At 43.7% G+C, this 10,000-nt stretch overlaps 1 protein-coding gene across 4 annotated transcripts in view; it reads right to left on the bottom strand.

Annotated features, from left to right (window-relative positions):
- LOC123517553 (tyrosine-protein kinase TXK-like) overlaps window positions 1-10,000 on the bottom strand; it is a 384,887-nt gene that overhangs the window by 93,001 nt on the left and 281,886 nt on the right. The gene's annotated exons all lie outside the window — the stretch shown is intronic.

Consider the following 10,000-nt stretch of genomic DNA (forward strand, 5'->3'; position numbering starts at 1 on the left):
CAGACACACGCAAGCAATCAATCAGGCAGACTCAGACGGGTACAAGACACGCCCTAATATGTCCTTCAGCATTAAAACACGGCTCTTTTCCTCAGGGCTGATGTGGTGTCTCTCTCTCTTTCTCTCTCTCTGTTTTTATCTGCCTGTTAGTCTGTTTGTTTTCTCTCTCTCTCTCTCTCTCTCTCTCTCTCTTTTCTCTCTCTCTCTCTCTCTCTCTCTCTCTCTCTCTCTCTGTTTTTATCGGCCTGTCAGTCTGTTTCTGTTTTCTGTTTGTTTTTCTGTTCCTATTTTCTCTCTCTCTCTCTCTCTCTCTCTCTCTCTCTCTCTCTCTCTCTCTCTCTCTCTCTCTCGTTCCTCGCACGTCTCGACTTGATGGAAAACGTGTCGCGCGCTGAGCCGGCCTGAGGACCTTTAATTAAAACTGGGGGACGCCAATCTCACGGGGGAGGCTGCTGGGGAAGCAACACACGAAGAGGAGCGAACTTGGCGGACACTGACGAGCACTTTAATGCCTCCTCAGTACCTTGTAATCCCACTCGAGGGACGGATCGGCCCAGCAGCGGCGGCGGACTCAGATTCAGACAGACGCGGGAATTACAAACAAGTGTCAGCGAGGAATCGACCTTCAGGCTTCACTATCTCATACATATGGAGCTTCTCTGCCACACTTCTGATGGGATGGGCTCGATTGGAAAGGGAGAGGCTTACGTAGCACGACCCCACCCCTTCCTCACCCCTTCCACATGCTGGCGGCCTTGGCATCGCTCCCCACCACCTCCCCTCTCCCCTACGAAAACCCCCCGCGTCCCAGCTCTCCCCTCTCCTCTCTCCGGTGCTGCATCCCAGACCAGCGGTGGGTTCTGGATGCTGAGGTAACGGCTTGGAGGAGGAGGAGGAGGAGGAGGAGGAGGAGGAGGAGAAAGAGGAAGAGGAAGAGGAAGAGGAAGAGGAAGAGGAAGAGGAAGAGGAAGAGGAAGAAGAAGAAGAAGAAGAAGAAGAAGAAGAAGAAGAAGAAGAAGAAGAAGAAGAAGAAGACGAGGAAGAAGAAGAAGAACGACGACAACAACAACAACAACAACAACAACAACAACATCAACAAGAGAGAGAAACTAAAAAAAAAAAAACATCAGCAGACAGAAATAATGGCGAAAAAACACACACAAACACGAAATAAACACAAAGCAATAGAAAAATCAGAAAAAAAAAAAAAAAAAACAAGAAAACGAACGCAACAAACAAACCACCACCACCACCACCAATAATAATAAAAAATACAATCAATAAATAAATCCAGGTAAGAATTATGAACAAGTACCTTTTCGTCCGAGCAAAGGTGGCGTTCAGTTAGGAAGGTAAGTCATTTCGCCTTGTACGATTTATTGAGCCCGGGCAGCTAAGAGACACAGAGAGAGAGAGAGAGAGAGAGAGAGAGAGAGAGAGAGAGAGAGAGAGAGAGAGAGAGAGAGAGAGAGAGAGAGAGAGAGAGAGAGAGAGAGGGGGGGGGCAGGCAGGGAGTGTGACAGTGAATAGTTGGAATGAAGGCAAAGAATATATAAGTGAAAGGGGAAGGAGACAACGATAAAGGAATGAGAGAGAGAGAGAGAGAGAGAGAGAGAGAGAGAGAGAGAGAGAGAGAGAGAGAGAGAGAGAGAGAGAGAGAGAGAGAGAGAGAGAGAGAGAGAGAGAGAGAGAGAGAGATGATACAAAGGATGTTGCGTATGAAAAGAGGAATAAAAAAGGATGAAGAGAAAGTGTAGAGGTGAGAAATAGGAAATAGAGAGAGAGAGAGAGAGAGAGAGAGAGAGAGAGAGAGAGAGAGAGAGAGAGAGAGAGAGAGAGAGAGAGAGAGAGAGAGAGCTGGAGGAAAGACAGAGTGAGAGGAGTGGAGGAGGAGGCTGGCTGGTGGAGTAGAGAGACGAGGTGGAGGCGGAGGGTAGCGGGGGTCAAGGGTGGTATGACGTCACGCCCTTCCACACACACCTCTCTCTCTCTCTCTCTCTCTCTCTCTCTCTCTCTCTCTCTCTTAAGTGTGTATTTTCAACTGTCTTCATTACCATTATTTCTTTTCCTTCTACTTCATGTTTATTTTTCCTTATTTCTTTGTCCTTTAAAGCTTCTTCCTTCCATTAACCCTCACCTCTCTCTCTCTACAATCTATCCCCACCTCGCTCCTTATCCTCTCGTCCTTCTCAGCTTCTTCCTTCCCTTATCCCTTGCCTTAACCAGCCTTGCCCTGCCCTGACCTATAGCTGGCTCGGGTGGCAGCATGCGAGGAGCGGAGGCGTTGGCGGCGGCGGGAATCACGTCACTGCTGCCCCGCCAAGACTAATGACCAGGGCGGAACAATCGTGTCCCAGCAGCTGCATATTAGAGCCCCCAGATTAGTGCCAGAAGGAGTAGAGAGTTTCGTGTGTTTTGCTTATGGTGATGTGTTGATGGTGCTGGTGTGAGGAGGAGGAGGAGGAGGAGGAGGAGGAGGAGGAGGAGGAGGAGGAGGAGGAGGAGGAGGAGGAGGAGGAGGAGGAGGAGGAGGAGGAGGAGGAGGAGGAGGAGGAGGAAGATTGTTTTTGTTGCTGTTAGTATTGGTGGTGGTGGTGGTGGTAGTAGTAGTAGTAGTAGTAGTAGTAGTAGTAGTAGTAGTAGTAGTAGTAGTAGTAGTAGTAGTAGTAGTAGAAGAAGAAGAAGAAGAAGAAGAAGAAGAAGAAGAAGAAGAAGAAGAAGAAGAAGAAGAAGAAGAAGAAGAAGAAGAAGAAGAAGAAGAAGAAGAAGAAGAAGAAGAAGAACAAGAAGAAGAAGAAGAAGAAGAAGAAGAAGAAGAAGAAGAAGAAGAAGAGGAGGAAAAAGATGGAGGAGGAGGAGGAGAAGGAGGAGGAGGAGGAGGAGGAGGAGGAAGAAGAAGAAGAAGAAGAAGAAGAAGAAGAAGAAGAAGAAGAAGAAGAAGAAGAAGAAGAAGAAGAAGAAGAAGAAGAAGAAGAAGAAGAAGAAGAAGAAGAAGAAGAAGAAGAAGAAGAAGAAGAAGAAGAAGAAGAAGAAGAACAAGAAGAAGAAGAAGAAGAAGAAGAAGAAGAAGAAGAAGAAGAAGAAGAAAAGAACAAGAACAAGAACAAGAATAACAAAAACAAGAACAAGAAGAAACCAATTAATTAAGGTGACACAGACAAGGAACACAACTGCAAGAAGGAAAAAAAAATCTTAATACGCATGAAATTTCTTTACCATGAGAGTCGAGCCAGTGTTCCTCAGTTCGTGGCGCAACAGCCTTTAAATATCTCAACACTTTCATGCTCTACTTTCTTCTCTCAGGCGCGAAAAATTTTCATACGCATACTACTTTCATTTTTCAAAGTAAATGTAAAAGGCACCATTTCTTTTTTTTTTTCTTTAGAACAGAGATCCTACAATATTTTCACTCTTATCCTTTCACATTTTGTTGGGAAGATGAGAACTAAGACATCCTGACACGAAATGAAAGGAATGACATATTCTCTCTCTCTCTCTCTCTCTCTCTCTCACACACACACACACACACACACACACACACACACACACACACACACACACACATTCACCACCATATGAATTGCTTTATTCACTAGAGCAGAATAACCTGTCAACATTACAATTGATCCAAGTACGGTCTCTCTCTCTCTCTCTCTCTCTCTCTCTCTCTCTCTCTCTCTCTCTCTCTCTCTCTCATACTACTGCATCCCGGCTCCCTCTGCGCACAAGGAGCACTGGATACCTACATGAATGACCTTCTTTGCAAGCTAACTACAGAGGATCAAAGGAATGACTGATCCGGCAGCCTCTCTGGAACGCCCTTGCCTCTGCACCGCACCTGCCGCGTGACCTTCCTCACGTGACCTTCACCGCCACGTCACAACCCCCGCATTGTTTGCCACCTCAATGTAGGCAACAATCTAGTCATTTCCATACTGATGAATTTACATGAGGGAATTTCACTGAAGATATCTAAAATATAAAATGATGCAATACACAAAACACTAAAATATATAGTGACCTAACACAATACATCACACACACACACACACACACACACACACACACACACACACACACACACAACTTCCCTGATTGATTTACATACAGATATATTCAAAGTATGACCCATTTCATGTTAAAACTTGAATAATGAAATACAGAATACATACGCATTCACTACAGCGAGTAAGGGAACAATGGCCACAAAACAATTCTACAGTCATGAATAAAATAAAAATAGACATCCGGTGTGTTCGTGCTGCCGCATACGTATATTTGTTGCGTCCCTTTAGGCTCCGGACGTGGGCAGCTTTCACAACCTACCGTAACACTCACTCACTGCCTGTGCCGCGCTGTGTACGCCTATACCATTCAATACAAGCAAAGAACACATGGACTGTATACTTCTGCTTGCCTTGCCTCCTTCCCTGCATCATTTATCCCAAGACTATACACACCTCGCCTCACCTCCTGTATGGTTAGTGTGTGGCAGCGTACTTTAACTACTGAAACCACGGTGAATGAAGCGTTAGCAAAGTGCGAGTGACGGACATCCACGCTCATGTCACTGGCTTCACTCCACAGGCTTAACTAATACCACCAATACCTCATGACCACTACTCACCTGGCTGGCTCTCTGTACACCTCACGTCTACTGCACTGTAAACAAACCCTCTGCACTTTCAACTGTGTTCCCATGCGACACTGGAAGTTAGTGACATACATCCACTCCGACCGTGCCACTCGTGTACAATGAATACGTCACGTTTATGTTTACTGTAACTCCCTCGCAGCTGGGCCTTTGTCTAACCCGATTGTTTTTTTTTTCCTGTTGTCTTACGTGTCTTTCCCCGGTCTCTTATTACTAACACTATGATACGTTCAAGTGTGTGTGTGTGTGTGTGTGTGTGTGTGTGTGTGTGTGTGTGTGTGTGTGTGTGTGTGTGTGTGAGAGAGAGAGAGAGAGAGAGAGAGAGAGAGAGAGAGAGAGAGAGAGAGAGAGAGAGAGAGAGAGAGAGAGAGAGAGAGAGAGAGAGAGAGAAACGCACCACCACCCACCTTCGCCTCTCTCTATCCAATGTTAAGCTGGCTATCAAATAATACCAATTAACTCATCTCACTGTACATGTATTTCTATTGTTCTCTTGTTAAACCTTCCTTGGTGCCCACAGACAGACAGTTGGCTGCAGGGGGAACGTCTCTAGTTTAGGAAACATTTCACTCAGACGTCAATTTGTGGCCACGCCTTGCAGAAAACACAGAAACTATAAGTATTTGTCTATTTTACGTTCTGTACCTCCGTCTCTTCCTCCTACACCTCCCCCCTCCTACTCCTCTTCATTATAGAATCACCCTCTCACCCCGCCCCATCACACTAACCCACCCTCGCATCAGACACACTTTCACCCGACCTTGCCTCTTTCCACACCCCACCCATCCCGCCCCTCCTCCCCCTATACTCACCACTTCACTACACTGGAGAAATATGGCGTCGATTTTCTCCTGTACTTACCCTTTGCCCTGGTGACGCGAGGGAAGACGTTAGCATGACGCCCTTCGTAACTAGTAAAGGAGGGGCGGTGAGGGGCAATGGAGAGGATCAGGAGGAGGAGGAGGAGGAGGTGTTGGCCGAGGAGGGAGTGAGGCAATCAAATGAAGAGGGAGGAGTGAATGGGGGTGGTTAGTGAAACGAGAGAGTAAAGGAGGCGGTCAGGTAAGGGAATGTAAGGGAGGAGTAAGAGAATATTATTAAGGAGCAGGATGAGTAAATAAGGAGTGTAAGGTGCAGATGTTGATGGGTTAATTGAATACGCTACAAAGTGAGGCAAAGTAAGAAAAAGGAGAGAAAAGGGAGAGTGCGTATACCAGAAAAGACACAGCTAACAAACAGTGAGCTGGAAAAAATATGAACGTGTGAATGAGTGAGTGAGTGAGTAAATAAGTGAATAAGATCCATATTCTACCACGCTTCGCCTTCTCACCACGACTATTTTTTTTCCGTGGTACAGTGGAACCATGTGTGCTTTGGGGTCCGGGGGGTCTCCAAGCGCACGGGTTCGAATCCTGTCCACGATCCGAGTGTAGGTTGGGCTTCCTCACTCGGGGCAACGGTTTCCTAGCGGGTAGGCTTTGAGATAGGAGGTACCCCAAAAAGTATCCCCTTTAGCCCAGAAATTCCCGTGAAAAGCCCACATGGTATAAATAAAATAAAAAAAGAGAAGATGAGCGTTTCTCGTACTAATTACACAGAAATCTTGTTAATCGGTCACTGGAACCATAAAATGACCTTTGAAATCACGTATAACTTCAACTATAACCATTTGAATGCAGTGGAGGTGCGGCGCAGATGTGTTTCAGAATCCGTACCTGAGCAGCGAAATGAGCCAGTGAGTGAGCGGCAGTGGAGCAGGAAAAAATAAAAGAGAAAAAAAATGTGAGAGGGTGTGAGTGAGCGTAATTGAGACAGTGGAAAGCTAAGATGCGTCCAAGCGAGGAAGAAAAATAAAAGGCAGAGGTGAAGAGGTTTAGAGAGATTTAGAGAGACACGATCACGAGCTACACACACACACACACACACACACACACACACACACACACACACACACACACACACACACACACACACACACTGCAAACATTCAAACACCACCTCACGTTCCCCTCAACAAGCTTCACCTTCCTTCTGTATCTCAAGCTATGAACGCTTGAATTAACATGAACACAGTTATAAAAAAAAAAAAAAAAAAAATGACGGCGAAGGGAAGAATAAATGAGGAAAGATATCAGATTAGGAATGAGGAAAAGTTAAACAGAAAGAAAAAGGATTGATTGATAAGCACGTTTTAAGAATGCCAGGGAAAGAAAAAGAATGAAAAGAAAAAAAAATTGAATCGCAAGTAAAGAAGATAAAATGAATGAAATAAAACAGAATGAAGTGAAAACAAAGATGGTGAGACTAAATGGAAAGTGAAAAGAAAAAAAAAAGAAAGATTGGAAAGCAGAAACAATAGAATAAAACAATAAAAAATATATAAACAAAACAAAACATGGAAATATGAAAGAGTAGAAGTAGAGAAGAATAAAAAAAAAAAAAATCAAGATAAAAAAGAAAGGAAGAGGAGAGAGGAAGGAAAACACCGGAAATCAAAAGGAAACGATGAAGTAGATAAAAAAAAAAAGATGAGAGGAAGGAAGGAGAGCAGAAATTCACCGTTAATTACTTCATTGATCACCAACACAAAGGAACACAACGAAAGAACAAACAATTCAGTGGTTCTCATGATACCACTACTGATAAAAGTAAACTATCTCATTTAAAGCAAGAGAGAGATGTAGGATAGTAATGAGATGAAGATTACACCAAATGCCACGTTCTCTCTCTCTCTCTCTCTCTCTCTCTCTCTCTCTCTTAGCGGAACCGTCATTTCCAGCCTAATATCCGATAATCTTGGAGTAAACCTCATTTCCTATCTACACGGCCGCGAGAGAGAGAGAGAGAGAGAGAGAGAGAGAGAGAGAGAGAGAGAGAGAGAGAGAGAGAGAGAGAGAGAGAGAGAGAGAGAGAGAGATCTGGGAAAACTGTGTGTGTGTGTGTGTGTGTGTGTGTGTGTGTGTGTGTGTGTGTGTGTGTGTGTGTGTGTGTGTGTGTGTGTGTGTGTGTGTGTGTGTGTGTGTGTGTGTGTGTTCTTTGCATATTTCCTCTACACATCCTATTTTTTCATTCCTACATCCCCACAGTCTCTCTCTCTCTCTCTCTCTCTCTCTCTCTCTCTCTCTCTCTCTCTCTGTGTTTGCTCTCAAGGCAATTGGGCAAACAACAACGGGATGAGGTCGCCCGCTGGTCAAGGCAATTATTCTGCAAAACCAAACTCCGTGAAAATACTTCCACCGGGTCTCTCTCTCTCTCTCTCTCTCTCTCTCTCTCTCTCTCTCTCTCTCTCTCTCTCTCTCACTGTAGCATATAATTATTTACTTCTCAAATAAAAAACGTGTCGATTATTTTATTATTATCATTTTCCTTTTATGAAAATTAACTTCTCACGCATGATAACTGTAAGTGAGAGAGAGAGAGAGAGAGAGAGAGAGAGAGAGAGAGAGAGAGAGAGAGAGAGAGAGAGAGAGAGAGAGAGAGAGAGAGAGAGAGAGAGAGAGAGAGAGAGAGAGAGAGAGAGAGAGAGAGAGAGAGAGAGAGAGAGAGAGAGAGAGAGAGAGAGAGAGAGAGAGAGAGTCGCGTTTCGATTGCTTCCTTGTTTTTACTCTCGTTTTTATGAGTACAAAATTGGGAAACACACGAAGCCGCAAGAAATTCAGACACGGAATATCAGCTAATGATAACTGCTCTCTCTCTCTCTGTGTGTGTGTGTGTGTGTGTGTGTGTGTGTGTGTGTGTGTGTGTGTGTGTGTGTGTGTGTGTGTGTGTGTGTGTGTGTGTGTTCTCACGCATTCAACACACACACACACACACACACACACACACACACACACACACACATAGAGTCCAGTAATGGGAACAGGAGAGGAACGAGCTACTGAGCAAAGAGAGAGAGAGAGAGAGAGAGAGAGAGAGAGAGAGAGAGAGAGAGAGAGAGAGAGAGAGAGGCAGCACACTCACGCCTCCTGCCCAGGTAGTTTACGAGTGTCACGCTCAGGTGCACTGCTGAGGCTGGGTAAAGGACAGTCTCTCTCTCTCTCTCTCTCTCTCTCTCTCTCTCTCTCTCTCTCTCCCTGCATTTCTATATGTGTTTTTTTTTCTTTTAATTTAAGGGTGTTTTTTTATTATTTGTTCATAATTTTTTATTATTTGTAAACCACATGCATTTAAAGGGACTATACGTGTATTTTTCTCTGCTTTTACAAGTGTGTGTATTGAAAGTACGTATAGTCAAAACACTGTCTATCTATCTATCTCTATTTTTATTCTATTTTCTCTCGTTGCAATTCGTGTATGTGTGTGTGTGTGTGTGTGTGTGTGTGTGTGTGTGTGTGTGTGTGTGTGTGTGTGTGTGTGTGTGTGTGTGTGTGTGTGTGTGCTTTTAAAATTCCCAAGGTCTAGCGAAGTTGTTTGTTTTACGTTGTTTTCCATCGCATACTTTCTCATCTTTTAGCATTTTATTAGTATTGTTTGACGCAGAGGAAGGTTTTAAGCTGTTTTGATTTTCTTTTTCGTCTTTACTTTCATTTATTGGTATCTGAAGTTGTCGTTTTCTCTTTCATCTATATATTTTGCACAGACGATAAAATAATAATAATAATAATAATGAATAGCTAATAACATTTACATCTGCATTTTCTTTCATGATTAGTATTTTTTAACGATGTACAGTACTTAACCCTTTCAGCACCATGACGTGTTTCACTATTCATTCCGCTTACTATTTGGTGATTTTGTACAGCTTCAAAAAATCATGTGGGGGATTATAATAGTGAAGACTGTGCACTACCAATCTTCTGACCTCCACAGACCCTTCCTAATGTCAAGAAAATGGTCTAATCGTATACAAATCTCCTGGTAAAAATGTGTCCCAATATTGAAGAGGCTAAAGTCTACAAATTATTTACGTATCTATCTATCCTTGAATCTATATGTCTATCAAACAAGCTACCTACTTATCTACGCGGAAAAATCTATCTATCTATCTATCTCTATGAATATATTTAGGTATTTTTTATCTATTTACTTATTTTGACTCTTTACCTCTTTGCCTATCTATCCACCTCTCTCTCTCTCTCTCTCTCTCTCTCCACTAAATGACGGCTGAGCTAAATCCAGTTTGGCCACAACGCTGACGGTGCGGTATTTGATTTGAACATTACGACACGACTCTCTCTCTCTCTCTCTCTCTCTCTGGTAAGACAAGAATGTGACTAATTTACTTTTCATTCAGCTCCACTTCCTCCTCTTCTCCCACTCATTCACCACTTCTACATATTCACCATTAATTCATCCACGAGACCTTTCCACCACAAGGCACAATATCACCACCACTGTCATTATCTT

This window comes from Portunus trituberculatus, chromosome 42 (assembly GCF_017591435.1).
Source record: "Portunus trituberculatus isolate SZX2019 chromosome 42, ASM1759143v1, whole genome shotgun sequence".
Taxonomy (NCBI): domain Eukaryota; kingdom Metazoa; phylum Arthropoda; class Malacostraca; order Decapoda; family Portunidae; genus Portunus; species Portunus trituberculatus.